General features: G+C 49.9%; 1 protein-coding gene across 2 annotated transcripts in view; it reads left to right on the forward strand.

Moving 5' to 3' along the window:
- The first annotated feature begins 477 nt into the window (after positions 1-477).
- LOC139055887 (plectin-like) overlaps positions 478-15,232 on the forward strand; it is a 295,516-nt gene continuing 280,761 nt past the window's right edge. Inside the window, exon 1 of one of the 2 annotated variants that reach the window (XM_070533491.1) lies at positions 478-958. The gene's annotated coding sequence lies outside the window, so the exon portion shown is untranslated. The remainder of the gene's footprint in view (positions 959-15,232) is intronic. The other variant, XM_070533490.1, reaches the window with a different exon arrangement.

Raw genomic sequence — 15,232 nt, forward strand, 5'->3', positions numbered from 1 at the left:
CGCGGCCGCTATGTCCACGTGATCCCTCCTAGCACGTCACGCCGATGGTGGCGCCAGCTTTTCCAGTGGTGGAGCTCGAGTCCACGTGCTTCGCCACAGCATACTACCGAAGCTGGTACTACCCAGATAACGTTTCTCGCGCCGTCACCCGGCGCCGCTACTATTCCTCAAACTCCAGCGCAAGACGCCCGTAAACCGAAACAAAAACCGGAATGAAAAGAAATTGCAGTCGTCACTCCGCTGTCAGTACAGGTGTGGTCCCTAATAATGGCGGAATAAAGGTTGCTGGTTGCTGCTGAAAACATGTTTCTGCCCCCCCCCCCCCCTTGTGACCCTTCTATTCAATATTCAATCATTGCTGTTCGCATTCAATTCGTGTTGCCGTTTAAAAAACGCGCGTCAAACACCGCCGTTTCACTTGCGCCACCTTCAAAAGTAGTTGTAGTCATATTCGAAAGATGGCGCAGCCATGCAACCAAGGGATCCGGCGCGCGTGTTTTGGTGTTTGCATTTTCGGTGCTTTGTGCGGCTGTTCCTCTCCAGCGACAATGCACGGAGGATGCCGCTATGCGCCGCCGCATCTCCCGCAGAGCGGTCGCCGGCTCGCGTAGTTCAAGTGGCGGAGCCTTCGTGCGCGGATTTTCTTCGGTGCCAAATCGTCGCAAGGGACCCTTGTGCCGGCGGGCCGAGGTAGAGAAGCGCAGCGGCGAGCACTGTTGCGGCTGCTGCTGCGGCCGTTCACATCGCCGCCTATTGGCCTACGTACCGTGGCGGGATCACGTTTGAAATCTCTACCCAGCAGAGCGATGTTCCCATAAGAAAGCCAGCCGTGTTTAGCGCGTGAGTGCCGCTGTGTGCTTCGCCGGGACACTGCAGAGCAGCGGGCGCTGCGTCGGCTGGATTACGATCGTGTGTGGTGGATTTGCGACAACCGAGCACGCCTCTGTGACCGAGACGGGTGAGTGCCGTGTTTTGCCGGTCTAGGCCTATTGTTAGCTCGGGGAAAATGAACCGCATCTCTCGCGCCGGGCGCACTGTTTTGTGTGGCCGCTAAGCGAGGCCCCGTTTTCTTTTTCTATGTTATTTATCTCCGCCGTCGGTCGTGCTCTGTGCCGTACCGGCCGACGGGGCTCCGTTCTTCCCGCAAGGGACAACCTGCGAAACGGGTCCGTTGGTTTCCACACGTGTTGCGAGTTCAGTGTTTACGTGCGTCGCGCAACCGTCCTTGCCGCGTAGCGCTCGATCACGCCCGATTAATCGCTCCGGTCTGGCGCCTGCCGTGTGGTCAAAGCGTTTATCCGAGGGCCGCGGAATCGGGAGCAGCCCCGACCGGGGTGATGGACGTGCGCCTGCCGCGTAATGGTTTCATCTCACGGACCGTGGCAGTGAGAAGTGGCAAGGCTGAGCGAACGGCTGCTTTGCAATGACGACAGCTTCTTGCTACCAATATTTCGCCCTGCAGGTGATTCGAGTGTTTGCTTGGACCAGTTCAGGACGACCAAATCCACGATCAGTGGCTTTAACCTTGCCTACGTCTTGTGAGCGCTGCAGTAGCTTTCTCGGATTTCATTTCCCTGGTTTATATTTGCATCAGGCGGGTGCTTGTATAATAACGCCAACTACAATGTATGTACCTGTGGTTTCATACAACTGTTTTCAGTTAGTTACGCATCACTGTTTACCATGTGGTTCTAAAAACGAAGAGACAAAAAAAAAGTTACTTGGTAGCTCTGCTCATCATTTAAATGACCTAACACAAATGAACTATAAGAAAGAAAACCGCGGGTGCGATTTTCATTGGTCATCTCGTAAGAAGCTAGCCAACAAAGACGCCAAGGACAGCATAGGGGAAATGGCTTATACTTATTATTTGAGTTAGAGACAATGGAAATGAAAGTGGATGAAAAGACAAGTGGCCGCAGATGGGGCAGGAACCCACGTCTTCGCATTACGCGTGCGATGCCCTTACCAGCTGAGCTACCGCGACGCCTTTTTCCCATCCACTTTCTGGGGTATTAATGTTTATCTACTAGGGAACACTGATATTGATTTGAGCGATGTATTCTGCTTCCTGGAGTGACTGTTCTGTAGGCGTAGCCTTTGATAATTGTGTTATAGCACTTTTCTCAGCGTAGCCACGAATATTAGGTCAAGTCCAGAAAATATAGTGGATTGCCCCTGGCACACAGTTCTAAACAGACGTATTAGACTTGTGGTCGAAATTTCCGGAGTCCTCCACTACGGCGTGCCTCATAATGAGAAAGTGGTTTTGGCACGTAAAACCCCCTAATTTAACTTTTTTAGCACTGACTTGCCAGAAATATTTCACTTTACTGACTCCCATGAAGGGTAGCCAACAATCTTACTGTGTGATTCTAGGCTGTGAAGCACTGCCACACATCTCATAGTTTGCATCCAACGTTGCGGTAGTATTCTTGTGATGATTAATCATTGCTGCTGTTAATTGTGAGTACACTGGTGCAACTTATAGTAAATTGTTCTATTTTAGCTCATGGATAAAGCTTCAGGGTTCTCATACGTAAATAACTGTTATATGTTCACCTCTGTGTTGAATCTGCTGTCAGAGTTTTCGAGCCTTCAGAAATGGCGCGTCTTCAGTTGGAATTATTCTTGTGGATACATTATACACTGTAATCTCCACTCGACTATTGTGGACTGCAGCCCAAGTTATATGCTTGCACATTACAGTGCAGAATGAGTGCATGCACTGAAGGTGTACAAAGTGCTTGTGCAAAGTACTGTGGCTGTTGCTTCACATTGGGATCAGATTGTTACCATGCTTTATACAAGATTCCTTTTGTTACCGTGCCTCCATGATGCATTGTAAAGTGCCTTTTCATAAAGGACAGCGTATTGTACAGCTTCATTCTATCAGCGTACTAGCTCCAGTCCTTTGCTGAAGCCATGTCTCTACGAAGGGTTTTGTTGCCTATAATATTGACGTTTACCAAAGAATGCTACCTTGGCCCGGTTGTTGCGTGTAGAAGCTGCAAAAAAAAGTAACGGCGCCCGGGACAGGTCAAACAGAAGACCAGACTTGATAAAAAGAGTGCTACGAAGACGCGGACTAAAAGAACAACATGTACGATGGACAAGGCGCTACTTCCAGCTGCTTCCGCTTTTCTAATGAGATAGTGAGGTCGTGATGTCACAATGGGCCATTCTTGGTTGCATCTATTTAAAGTCCTGTTTCTTCAAAAAAAGATTTAGTTGGAAGTAGCGCCTTGTCTGTCGTACATGTTGTTCTTTTAGTCCGCGTCTTCGTAGCGCTCTTTTCATCAAGTATGCAAAACCAACTCGCCCACATCAAGCTTCTGCTGCTTCAGAAGACCAGACCTCAGCAATGTTGATCTTTTCAATTGACCTGGGTCCAGACTGATGGGCTAGTTGGCATTGTGTAGGACAAACAAAGCATGCACGTGGTGCTTCTAGGACTTCTGTGTTATTGTGTGGGCTCAGTGCAACAAGAAGCAAGAACATCCACCAAGAATAAAAACTAATGGAAAAATGACAATACACCATAGATTATGTACTAGCAAACCCATTTGTTAAAGGCCACTACAGAAAAAGTGATAGCATTTCTTTTTGATAAGTAAACAGATAAGTAGCTGATTCACTTCTGCTAATCTTTGGCACCTTCGTGAGCACTCTGATTAGTTGAGCTGCATTCTTGGGCAGCATTTGTACTCTATTAAACAAAGGCTCACAACTGCAGTGTGTATGCAGCGTATTTGCCAGCTTTGAGTGTCGCAATGTTTGTTGAGTGATTATCGAGGCATCTGCCAGTCTGTCTGATATATCTTTTCCTGCATAAAGTGCTGTGACTATGCCCTCGCAGTCATGTTTCTGTCATTAGCAGTACCTTTCAGTAGCGTACAACAATGCTATGTAATTGAAAATAGCAAATCGCTGCTGGCAGGCTGAGAATGTACACAGGCTGCTGCAGGAAAACTAAGACTACAAGGAGCCATATAAATGACCTGGGTCGTCTCTTAATTATTGTGTGGCCAATTTGTGCTACACATTGTGTAATTGTTAGTCAGCTCGCAGTGCTTAGCAAATACAAAATGAGCACTCATTCTTGCCATTATTGTTTATCTACATTTGGGACACAGGCCATGAAAGTCTGGTAAATTAATTGATCTCACTCAAATGAGTGTAGAATTCTTGAATGTATTGAGTGAAGTTACTTACGAAGGTCACAAACAGTAAATTGCTGCTGCAGTATGAGAATGCACTCATGCCCACTACAGGAAGACTAGGATGCTGCAGGAAGCCGCAAAAATGAGCTTCGTCATTTGCTTATAGGACACCCCGACAGGTGTCACAAGGAAAACACTGGTGCAACAAGAGACATTGCTGTGTACGTTTAGAGCAGTGCTGGGCAGTATTGAAGATGCATGTATCTTATATACTCTCTTAGATGCTCTTTGTGTATCTTGTATCTGTATTTCCGATACATGAAAGAATGTATCACCTACCTTAAGGTACAAGGTCCTGATATTGCAATATCACCGTGTGAAACTATAAACAACATTATTTTATCTTTCCACTGGAGTCCTCCACTGAGGGCAGGTGATGAGATCAGGGTGAAATAAGTAGAATATGAAAGGTCATTGCAGCTTTATGTGCTGTCTGTATACACAATGTGTCACAAAAAAATTGTTGCTACCAGCGTTGTTGCTGCTGTACATCTGTCCGATGATCAGTTATTGCGTAAACAGCAATACATTTACATACAAGGTAAAACTCTGCAGTGGTATGTGCGCCATCCTTAAGAGGCTTCTTACTGACATTCTTGTAATTAGGTGGTTGGCAAGTAGAGTGGAAGTGACTAGCAAAAACTGCTGACAGTGCAGCGTGTAAAGAGCTTTCATGTTAAGCAGCTAAAGCAACCGCAATAAATTGTTCCGGAATGAAAATATTATACTTTGAGCAGTAAGACAAAGATGTGGAAGACACGTAAGCTTCGCCATTAAAATGTGATAGCATTGAAAGATACTTGGCCGTTTCTCAAGCTTCCCAGCAACTGCAGCTTACGTAACCATAACGTTTGCCCAAAAATGCTGGCGGTGAATGCCATGCACGAAGGCGAGGTTTCCAGTAGAAATGCGGCCTCTTGCGTGGGCTGATCGTGGAGGTTGTGCATAGCCGCACCAAAAAAAATGACATAATTTTCATGTTTTTGTTATTGCTTTGCACTTTTAATATTTAAGTCCGAGAACATTTAACATAAAAGGCATGCATTGTCAGTGTTTCATTTCATGACATTTGTTTGTGAGCTGTTATTCTTAAAATTTTGAGGAATAATGTCTTATCATTGTAACAGTGGTGTTTTTGGTGTTGTAGAACGGTAATTTATTGATGCAGAAGAAATAATTTTTCACTTGAATGTCCCTTTAAGCAGGTATTTTTGTTTCACAACTTCTGAGCTAACTTAAATAAGCATTTATATTGCATTTTTGTAAAGCTTGTTTGCAACCAGGCCCTAAAGATTCTGAGAGGCTGTTTGGGCTGTTCTTATAATGAAAAATGGTGATATTCTGTTTAGAACTCATCCTAATTGTCTGTCATAGTTGGCTGTCTTTTTCGTCAGAAGAGCAGTCAATGAAAATTAAAAGGTCATCAACGCATCCAAATGTTTTAAAAACTGCAGTGCCTTGCACTTGTGATGAAATGTCATGGTCTAAACAGGATAAAAACAAGTCACTAATAATGGGAGCAATGCAAGAGCCAATACAAACTCCGCTCTTCTGCAAAAAACATTGCTTATCCCAAGTGATAAAGGTGGAATTAAGATAAATCTGTAAAAGTTCTAAAAATTGACTGCAAGACATGCCGGCCTCATTCTGGAAGGAAACAGCACCATAATTATCAATACATTGCTCAACACAGGACAGTACGCTTCTATGCGGCAAGGAATAATAAAGATCCTTTACATCAATAGAAAACGCCTGAAGACCAAGGTCAGAATGTGATTTCAAAAAATCAATCACAATATCTGAGCTCTTAACGAGGAAAGTGTCGCTGACCGGCAGAAGGCCCAACTTTTGTTGTAAAAACACCCCCAACGGCTTTTGCCAAGTATCAATTCCTGACACAATAACCTGTAACGGCACACCGGGTTTATGCGTTTTGGCACTGAAGAAAACTTGTAGATGATCTCGCTTGCTGTTTTCAAAGGCCTTGGTTAATTTAAGATTGAGTTTGTTGCACATGCGCTTTGCCACAGCCTTTACCTTGGCCAGCGACACCTCCCAATGACAGTTAAACGTGGCACTGATGGCTTCTAGAGCCTTGGCGTTAAAGTCTTCAGCAGGTAGCACAGCAAAACCGCCTTCTTTATCGGCAGGAATTACACACAGTGAATTGCCAACGAGTGAAGAGGCTACCCGATTCACCGAAATCCTCGCCTTCGGTTGCTTGCACCTCCGCAGTACATCGACACCTTCCGATACGATACGGCCTACCTCGTGGTTTGGGACAAGCCTTGAGACATCTCGAACGTAGGACAGTTCTCTGGGGGGCCTTTTGGTTTGGACGGCAAACTTCGGACCGAGAGATAGGACCTCTCGAATCTTTTCAGGCAAAGCAACAGACTCTGGAATATGGACGAGGTTCTGCAGGGCCAACTGCTTCTTTTGTGGCTGCTGTTCTCGGAGTCTACGTAGTTGTTGCTGCCATAGGAATTCAGTTGTCTGGGCCGCCAACCGAAAGTACTCGCGATGCAGACCATTAGCTGTGAGGCGCCCTGCACCGCTCTGAAGTTGTACCGAAAGGTACTGCCTGTAGAGTCGCGCTTGGTAGTTCCACTCGGAACGCAGGATCTTGCAGATTGCTCCAACGCCTCACAGTTTCCAATGAAATGCAACGTTCAACGTACACGGCAGCCATACGGCAACTAATTTCTTTTTGGGAAACACCTTCAGCTGTCAAAAGCATCACGAGACCACGCTGTTCAACTTTTGGAGAGTCCATTATGTCACGCAACCATGTTCAGCCCATGCAGTGTATAAGAGCAATGAAAAAAGAATATTTATCCTCACACCTGCGTGTCACTTTTGTACATGAGAGATGCCTCTGTGCCACGTGCATGCCTTGCAGATAATGAAGCAAACCATTATTGCGTGGGGTGGGTTGGCTCACTTTCATTTGACTCGCCCTCGTACATTATAAATGCGAAGATATAATGGAATATACAAATGCGAAGATACAGCTTCATAAAGGGCAAAAAAGTGTCACTGGCACTGGAAACAGCTTTATGCACGTATATTCAAAACCTCGCAACAAGATATATAAATATACGTATAAATCCTCAATACACCTACATATTTAAGAAAAAGTCACTGTATATAATGCGTCAAACACGGCAGATAAGCATTGTGGGCAATCACAGATCACAGAATCCTGAGGACCACCTCCCCCCCTCCCTCCACTCCCCCGTGATAATCGCGCGCGACGGAAGGCGGCGCCCTTCCTCCCCGCTGTGCTCCCTCGAGCACACATGACTGAGCCACCATCGTCGGCTTACCCATGCCAACCCCCCTAGCTTTCACTCGCACATGCAGCATGCAGCGCGCGGTCGCGATGTTATCGTCCTTGGAGTTTATACGTAACAGGAGAGCGACGGCAGGAATGCCTCTTGAGTGCCCGTGTAGTTGCTGTCGCTATTGTATAATAATGGCTCATTCAGACCGGCGACTTGAGGAGGTCGCGCGACCATTTGCGACTCGCGATCAAAAAGCGACCGAAGGCGACGGATGTTCACACCGGCAAGCCCGGCTGAGCGCGACCCGCAAGTCGCCATCCCGGAGATTATCGTTATCAGCGAGAACTCTCGGAATCTGCGCAGAATTTGCCGCGACGAGGGAGGAGACCGGATATAGACACATGAAAGATCACTTCCGGTGCACCGCTGATTGGTTTATCAGTTTTGCGACCGTGGTCGCGCGACTGAAAAATCGAGCAGCGAGCGACTGGCCCAAAATGGTCGCTTTTCGAGAAAAGCGACCGTTTGCGACTGGTAGCTTTGCGACCGACTTGGTCGTGCGACCACTGTAAGTCGCCGGTGTGAATGAGCCTTTAAGAGTATCCGGCAATTGAAGCGTCCCGTGGCCTATTACTTTCCACAAAAGATGTAACGAAATCGAACTTTCACCATGCGGCAATTCGCTGCGCCGCATCAATGCCTTTTTTTTTCTTTTATGGAGCCAGAGCACACACACACACACACACAAAAAAAAAACACCAAGGAAAGCACGTTGGCCGCTATCGAATGCCTACTTTGGGCACCTACCTAAGGAATATCGAAGAAAACGTGAGACCCTTGGTCCACACAGAACCACACGCATACTGCCCGGTATCGTACACCGTCGAGACAAGACTTTCCGGAGAGGTTGCGCTCAAGCGAACGCGTTGGAATCTGTCGAGTCCCAACAGTGGGGGCGGCGAGCGACCATTTCAAGGGCGTTTTGTTAGCGAGCGGGCTCGTCGCGGCATCTCGCGGAGGCCGCAATATCTACGGAGCGCATGGATTACAATTCCGAAACTTTATGGGTATAAAGTTCTGATAAACTTTTCATGCGAAAGGTGCCTTGACATCTCCAGAGTCGTGCTTTAGATTTTCAATTCCGCAACTTTGAGTTTTAATGTTGTTATAAGCATTTGACGCCAAAGCTGTTTTACTCGTCTGCCATCCAGAAAGCGTCCAAAACTCTGCCAGGCGAAAATCAACTCGGCCTGAGAAAAACGAACGCGCACCGAAGTGCGCCGCGCGGTGTTTGGGGCTACACGAGAAGAACGCGTGAGCTCTGGCAACCCGCGCGTGGCGAGAGCAAAATTTAAGAGGCTCAATGTGCCTTTGCGAATAAAATCCAAAGTAGAAAAATAAATAAGAACGCAGTTAGCTTTGCTGGCTCTAGTGTGTTGACGTGTTATGCTTTGGCGCACGTGAAATGGGATATTCTTTTCTGTGACATGACGGCACAAACAAACCAGCACAATGCTTCGTCTCATCGGGCCTCACTGCGTGTTTTCTCAACTCGTCTGATAGTATGTTGATTCTTGTCTCGTTGCATGGTCAATGTGAGACTTTAGAAAACTCGATGCACCTTTGGCGTCAAATGCTTATACAAACATTAAAACCACAAAGTTGCGGAATCGAAAATCTAAAGCACGACGTTGGAAATGTCAAGGCACCTTTCGCGTGAAATGTTTATCAGAACTTTATACCCACAAAGTTTCGGAATTGAAATCCGTGCGCTCCGTAGATTTTGCGGCCTCCGCGAGATGCCGCGACGAGCCCGCTCGCTAACGCCCTTGAAACTTTGCTCGGATGGGGCTCCTTGCGTTATGTGACTCCCCGTCTACGGGCGTTGCCGCGAAATCTAGCCCGAGTTTGCAATGTTCGCGCGGAAATGTCTTTTCGAGCCTGGAAAAGACATTCTAGACAACCGCATTTCGATGGGGGCGAAATGCGAAAACACCCGTGTACTTAGATTTAGGTGCACGTTAAAGAACCCCAGGTGGTCTAAATTTCCGGAGTCCTCCACTACGGCGTGCCTCATAATCAGAAAGTGGTTTTGGCACGTAAAACCCCATATATTATTATTATTATTACATTCTAGACAACATACGGAATGGTTTCCGGCGCCGGGAGTTGTTTTGGTCGGCGGCGCATGATAGTGTCACGTGGTGGTGACGTGAAGAACACAGTAGCAATACTGTGATAGACAAAACTAACTTTTATTGGGCGAACCTGTGCCCACAAAACAGGCTACACTTATAGCACAACGATAGCGGCGAACACGGTCGGCGATCGTCGAAAAATCTGATCAGCGGGTCAAGCGCGTCGGCTTTTATAGAGCACTCGTCGAATGTTCCAGACTAATCGTTCGGACCCGCGTGCCTTCCACAAAGTTCTACACCATTCGCGTTACGCGATGAAATCAGATAACACAAGGTTCGGCGACAACAGACAGCCGGGTAGAAGCATCGATAACTTTCCAGAAACATCGGATACATTCAGGCGCATCCCTCGCTGTGCGATTACAGTTGTTAAGCGGCGAAACGTGGTCGCCCGATAAAGATAAATACACGTGTCAATACCCCCCTCTTAATGCTACATACAAGCGAAATAAAAACACCCGTAGCAAAGAAAACAACAACAACAAAAAATAAGGAATTTCGTCAGCGTCCGTAAAAGGGTTTAAGGCGCACCACGTGGACCACTTCAGATCGTGCGCGGCGCCGCTGTGAATGCGAAATGCCGTCTGGCACGACCTCATAGTCCAGAGCGCCAATACGTCGGATGACCTTGTAGGGTCCGAAATAGCGTCGGAGTAGTTTCTCACTGAGTCCTCGTCGGCGTATCGGTGTCCAAACCCAAACACGGTCGCCGGGCTGGTACTCAACAAAGCGTCGTCGGAGGTTGTAGTGTCGGCTGTCGGTCCTCTGTTGGTTCTTGATCCGTAGGCGGGCGAGCTGTCGGGCTTCTTCGGCGCGCTGGAGATAGCTAGCGACGTCAACATTCTCTTCGTCAGTGACGTGGGGCAGCATGGCGTCGAGCGTCGTCGTCGGGTTCCTGCCGTAAACCAGCTTAAACGGCGTGATCTGTGTTGTTTCTTGCACCGCCGTGTTGTAAGCGAATGTTACGTACGGCAGGACGGCATCCCACGTCTTGTGTTCGACGTCGACGTACATCGCTAGCATGTCGGCGAGGGTCTTATTCAGCCGCTCCGTAAGACCATTCGTCTGCGGGTGGTAGGCCGTGGTCCTCCTGTGCCTTGTCTGACTGTATTTCAGAATGGCTTGGGTGAGCTCCGCTGTAAAGGCCGTTCCTCTGTCGGTGATGAGGACTTCTGGGGCGCCATGTCGAAGCAGGATGTTTTCGACAAAGAATTTCGCCACTTCGGCTGCGCTACCTTTCGGCAGTGCTTTAGTTTCAGCGAAGCGGGTGAGGTAGTCTGTCGCCACGACGATCCACTTATTTCCGGTTGTTGACGTCGGAAAGGGTCCCAGCAAGTCCATCCCGATCTGCTGGAATGGTCGGCAAGGAGGCTCGATTGGCTGTAGTAATCCGGCTGGCCTTGTCGGCGGTGTCTTGCGTCGCTGACAGTCTCGGCATGTTCTGACATAACGGGCGACGTCGGCGGTCAGGCGCAGCCAATAATACTTTTCTTGTATCCTCGATAGTGTCCGGGAAAAACCGAGGTGTCCAGCGGTCGGATCGTCATGTAGGGCGTGCAATACTTCTGGACGAAGTCCTGACGGGACAACAAGAAGGTAGTTTGCGCGGAGTGGTGAAAAGTTCTTCTTCACGAGTAGATTGTTTCGAAGCGTGAAGGAAGATAATCCGCGCCTAAATGCCCTGGGGACAACGTCGGTGTGCCCTTCCAAATATTCCACCAGGCCTTTTAATTCCGGGTCTGCCCGTTGCTGTTCAGCGAAGTCTTCCGCGCTTATCATGCCAAGGAAGGCGTCGTCATCTTCGTCATCTTGCGGCGGCGGGTCAATGGGGGCGCGTGATAGACAATCGGCATCGGAGTGTTTTCGTCCGGACTTGTAGGTTACAGTGATGTCGTATTCTTGTAGTCTGAGGCTCCACCGCGCCAGTCGTCCTGAAGGATCCTTTATACTCGCTAGCCAACACAACGCGTGATGGTCACTGACGACTTTGAATGGCCTGCCATAAAGATAAGGGCGAAATTTAGCTGTAGCCCAAACGATGGCGAGGCATTCCTTTTCGGTCGTAGAATAGTTGCTTTCCGCTTTTGACAGCGACCGGCTAGCGTAAGAGATCACCTCTTCGACTCCGTTTTTCCTTTGGACTAGAACGGCACCGAGGCCTAGGCTACTGGCGTCAGTATGGATTTCTGTATCGGCGTACTCGTCGAAGTGCGCAAGTACCGGCGGCGACTGCATGCGTCGTTTGAGTTCTTTAAATGAGTCGGCCTGTGGCGTTTCCCACTTGAACTCGACGTCACATTTAGTTAGCTGTGTCAGCGGCTCAGCGATGCGTGAAAAATCCTTGACAAATCGCCTGTAGTAGGCACACATGCCAAGAAATCTACGCACTGCCTTCTTGTCGGTGGGCTGCGGGAACTTTGCAATGGCAGCTGTTTTCTGCGGGTCGGGGCGTACTCCGGATTTGCTGATGACGTGGCCTAGGAATAGAAGCTCATCGTAAGCGAAGCGGCATTTTTCTGGCTTCAGAGTGAGCCCTGATGACTTGATGGCCTCTAGTACTGTGGCAAGCCGCCTAAGGTGGTCGTCGAAATTTCCGGCGAATACAACGACGTCATCCAAGTAAACGAGACAGGTCTGCCATTTCAATCCCGCTAAAACCGTGTCCATCACGCGCTGGAACGTTGCAGGCGCCGAGCACAGTCCAAATGGCATAACCTTGAACTCGTAGAGGCCGTCTGGGGTGATGAAGGCGGTCTTTTCGCGATCTCTTTCGTCGACTTCTATTTGCCAATAGCCAGACTTGAGGTCCATCGAGGAGAAGTACTTAGCGTTGCAGAGCCGATCCAATGCGTCGTCTATCCGTGGAAGGGGGTATACGTCCTTCTTCGTGATCTTGTTCAGACGACGATAATCGACACAGAAACGTAGGGTTCCGTCCTTTTTCTTCACCAGCACAACAGGGGATGCCCACGGGCTTTTCGACGGCTGGATGATGTCGTCGCGCAGCATTTCGTCGACTTGTTCTCTTATAGCTTCGCGTTCTCGCGGCGAAACTCGGTAAGGGCTCTGGCGGAGTGGTCGAGCGTACTCCTCGGTGATTATGCGATGCTTGGCGACTGGTGTTTGTCGAATCCTCGATGTCGTCGAAAAGCAGCCTTTGTATCGTCGGAGCAGACTTCTGAGCTGCTGTTGCTTAATCACTGGGAGACTTGGATTAATGTCGTAGTCTGGTTCGGGAACCATGGTCGTCGGGCTACATGCGGCGGAATCCGAGAGGACAAACGCATTACTTGTTTCCACAATTTCTTCGATGTACGCGATCGTCGTGCCCTTGTTGATGTGCTTGAACTCCTGGGTGAAGTTTGTCAGCAACACTTCAGTTTTCCCGCCATGCAGTCGAGCGATCCCTCTTGCGACGCAAATTTCACGGTCTAGCAGTAGACGTTGGTCACCCTCGATGACGCCTTCTACGTCGGCAGGCGTTTTGGTGCCTACGGAAATGACAATGCTGGAGCGAGGCGGGATGCTGACTTGACTTTCGAGCACACTTAAGGCACGGTGAATACTAGAGCTCTCCGGTGGTATCGCTCGATCTTCCGACAGCGTTATGGACTTCGACTTCAGGTCAATGATTGCGCCGTGTTGGTTCAGGAAGTCCATGCCGAGAATGACGTCTCGCGAACACTGTTGCAGGATAACGAAGGTGGCAGGGTAAGTACGGTCATGAACGGTAATTCTTGCCGTGCAGATTCCAGTCGGCGTAATGAGGTGTCCTCCAGCGGTCCGAATTTGGGAACCCTCCCATGCAGTCTTAACCTTCTTTAACTGGGCGGCGATGTGTCCACTCATTACAGAGTAATCGGCCCCTGTGTCGACTAAGGCAGTGACTGCGTGGCCGTCTAGAAGTACGTCGAGGTCGGTGGTTCTTTGTCTGGCGTTGCAGTTGTGTCTTGGCGTCGGATCACGGCTGCGTCGTGTTGAACTGAAGCTGGAACGTTGCGTCGTCAAGTCGTCTTTCGTCGGTGTAGTGTTGGCTTCGCGACTTCTTCGGGACGGCGGCGTGTCGTCATTAGGTCGTCGAGATGATTTCTTCGTCATGTTCGTCGACGGCGGAGGATCTTCGTCAGTTCGACGAACAGCAACCGCACCTCCATCGGTTGCTGCTTTTAGTTTTCCGGATATGGGCTCGCAGAGCGGCCCCGCGCAGGGCCGGTGTATGGTCGGCGCTGCGGCGACAGGTAGCGGCCTGGTGACGGCGAACGGGATGGTCGTCGAGGGCTCCATTGAGTAGCGGCGAGGTAGTCGGCGATGTCACGTGGGCGCTCTCCAAGCTTTGGACGCGGCGCGTTGACGGCGAACCCTCTCAGTCCCATGTCGCGGTATGGGCATCGGCGGTAGACGTGACCCGCTTCCCCGCAGTGGTAGCAGAGTGGGCGGTGGTCAGGAGCGCGCCAAACGTCGGTCTTCCTCGGGTAGCTCCGCTGGGCGACGGGTGGGCGCGCTGTCGGCGGCGGCGGCGGTGGTCGACGGAATTGCGGCGTTACAGGGCCCTGGCGTAGTCGCTGAGGTGGGCCTTGACGGCGTACGACGGCGGCGTAGGTCATCGCTTCGGGTTGGGGTTGCGGTAATTGAGGTTGCACCTCCGGAACTCCAAGCGACCTCTGAACCTCATCTTTGACGATGTCAGCGATCGAGGCCACTTGAGGCTGCGACGACGGGAAGATCTTCTGAAGCTCCTCTCGTACGACTGCCCTGATAGCCTCGCGCAGGTCTTCGGAGGCCAGTGATTGAACTCCGGCATAGTTTGTAGCGTTGGTGCGGCGGTCGAATTGCCGGTTTCGCATCTCGAGTGTCTTCTCGATGCTAGTGGCCTCGCGAAGAAACTCGTCGACAGTCTTCGGCGGGTTTCGTACCATACCGGCGAAAAGTTCCTCCTTAACACCACGCATTAGTAGCCGGACTTTCTTTTCCTCGGACATTTCCGGGTCGGCGTGGCGGAATAGGCGGCTCATTTCTTCTGTAAAAATCGCCGTGGTCTCGTTGGGCAGCTGCACTCGGGTTTCCAGTAGTGCTTGGGCTCGTTCTCGGCGAACGACGCTTGTGAATGTCTTCAGGAAGGCGCTTCGGAAAAGGTCCCAGGTCGTTAACGTGGCTTCTCTGTTCTCGAACCACGTCCTGGCAGCGTCTTCCAATGCGAAGAAGACATGTCGCAGTTTGTCGTCACTGTTCCAGCTGTTAAATGCAGCGACCCTCTCGTACGTCTCGAGCCAGGTTTCCGGGTCCTCGAATGTTGAACCGCGGAACGTGGGGGGCTCCCTGGGCTGCTGCAGCACGACGGGGGATGCTGGGGCTGCCATTGGGGAGGACTTGGTGGCAATCTTCCTGCTCGTCTCAGGTAGGAGTCCGTGCTCTGGGGGCAGTCCTTGCAGCCGGCGGCTAGCTCGCTGGTCTTGGTTGGCTGGTGGCTGGTCTTGGTCGACGTTGGTTTTGTCCTCGGGCTTCGGACTTGGATCGCGGCTTTGCG

Source organism: Dermacentor albipictus, chromosome 2 (genome assembly GCF_038994185.2).
Source record: "Dermacentor albipictus isolate Rhodes 1998 colony chromosome 2, USDA_Dalb.pri_finalv2, whole genome shotgun sequence".
NCBI lineage: Eukaryota > Metazoa > Arthropoda > Arachnida > Ixodida > Ixodidae > Dermacentor > Dermacentor albipictus.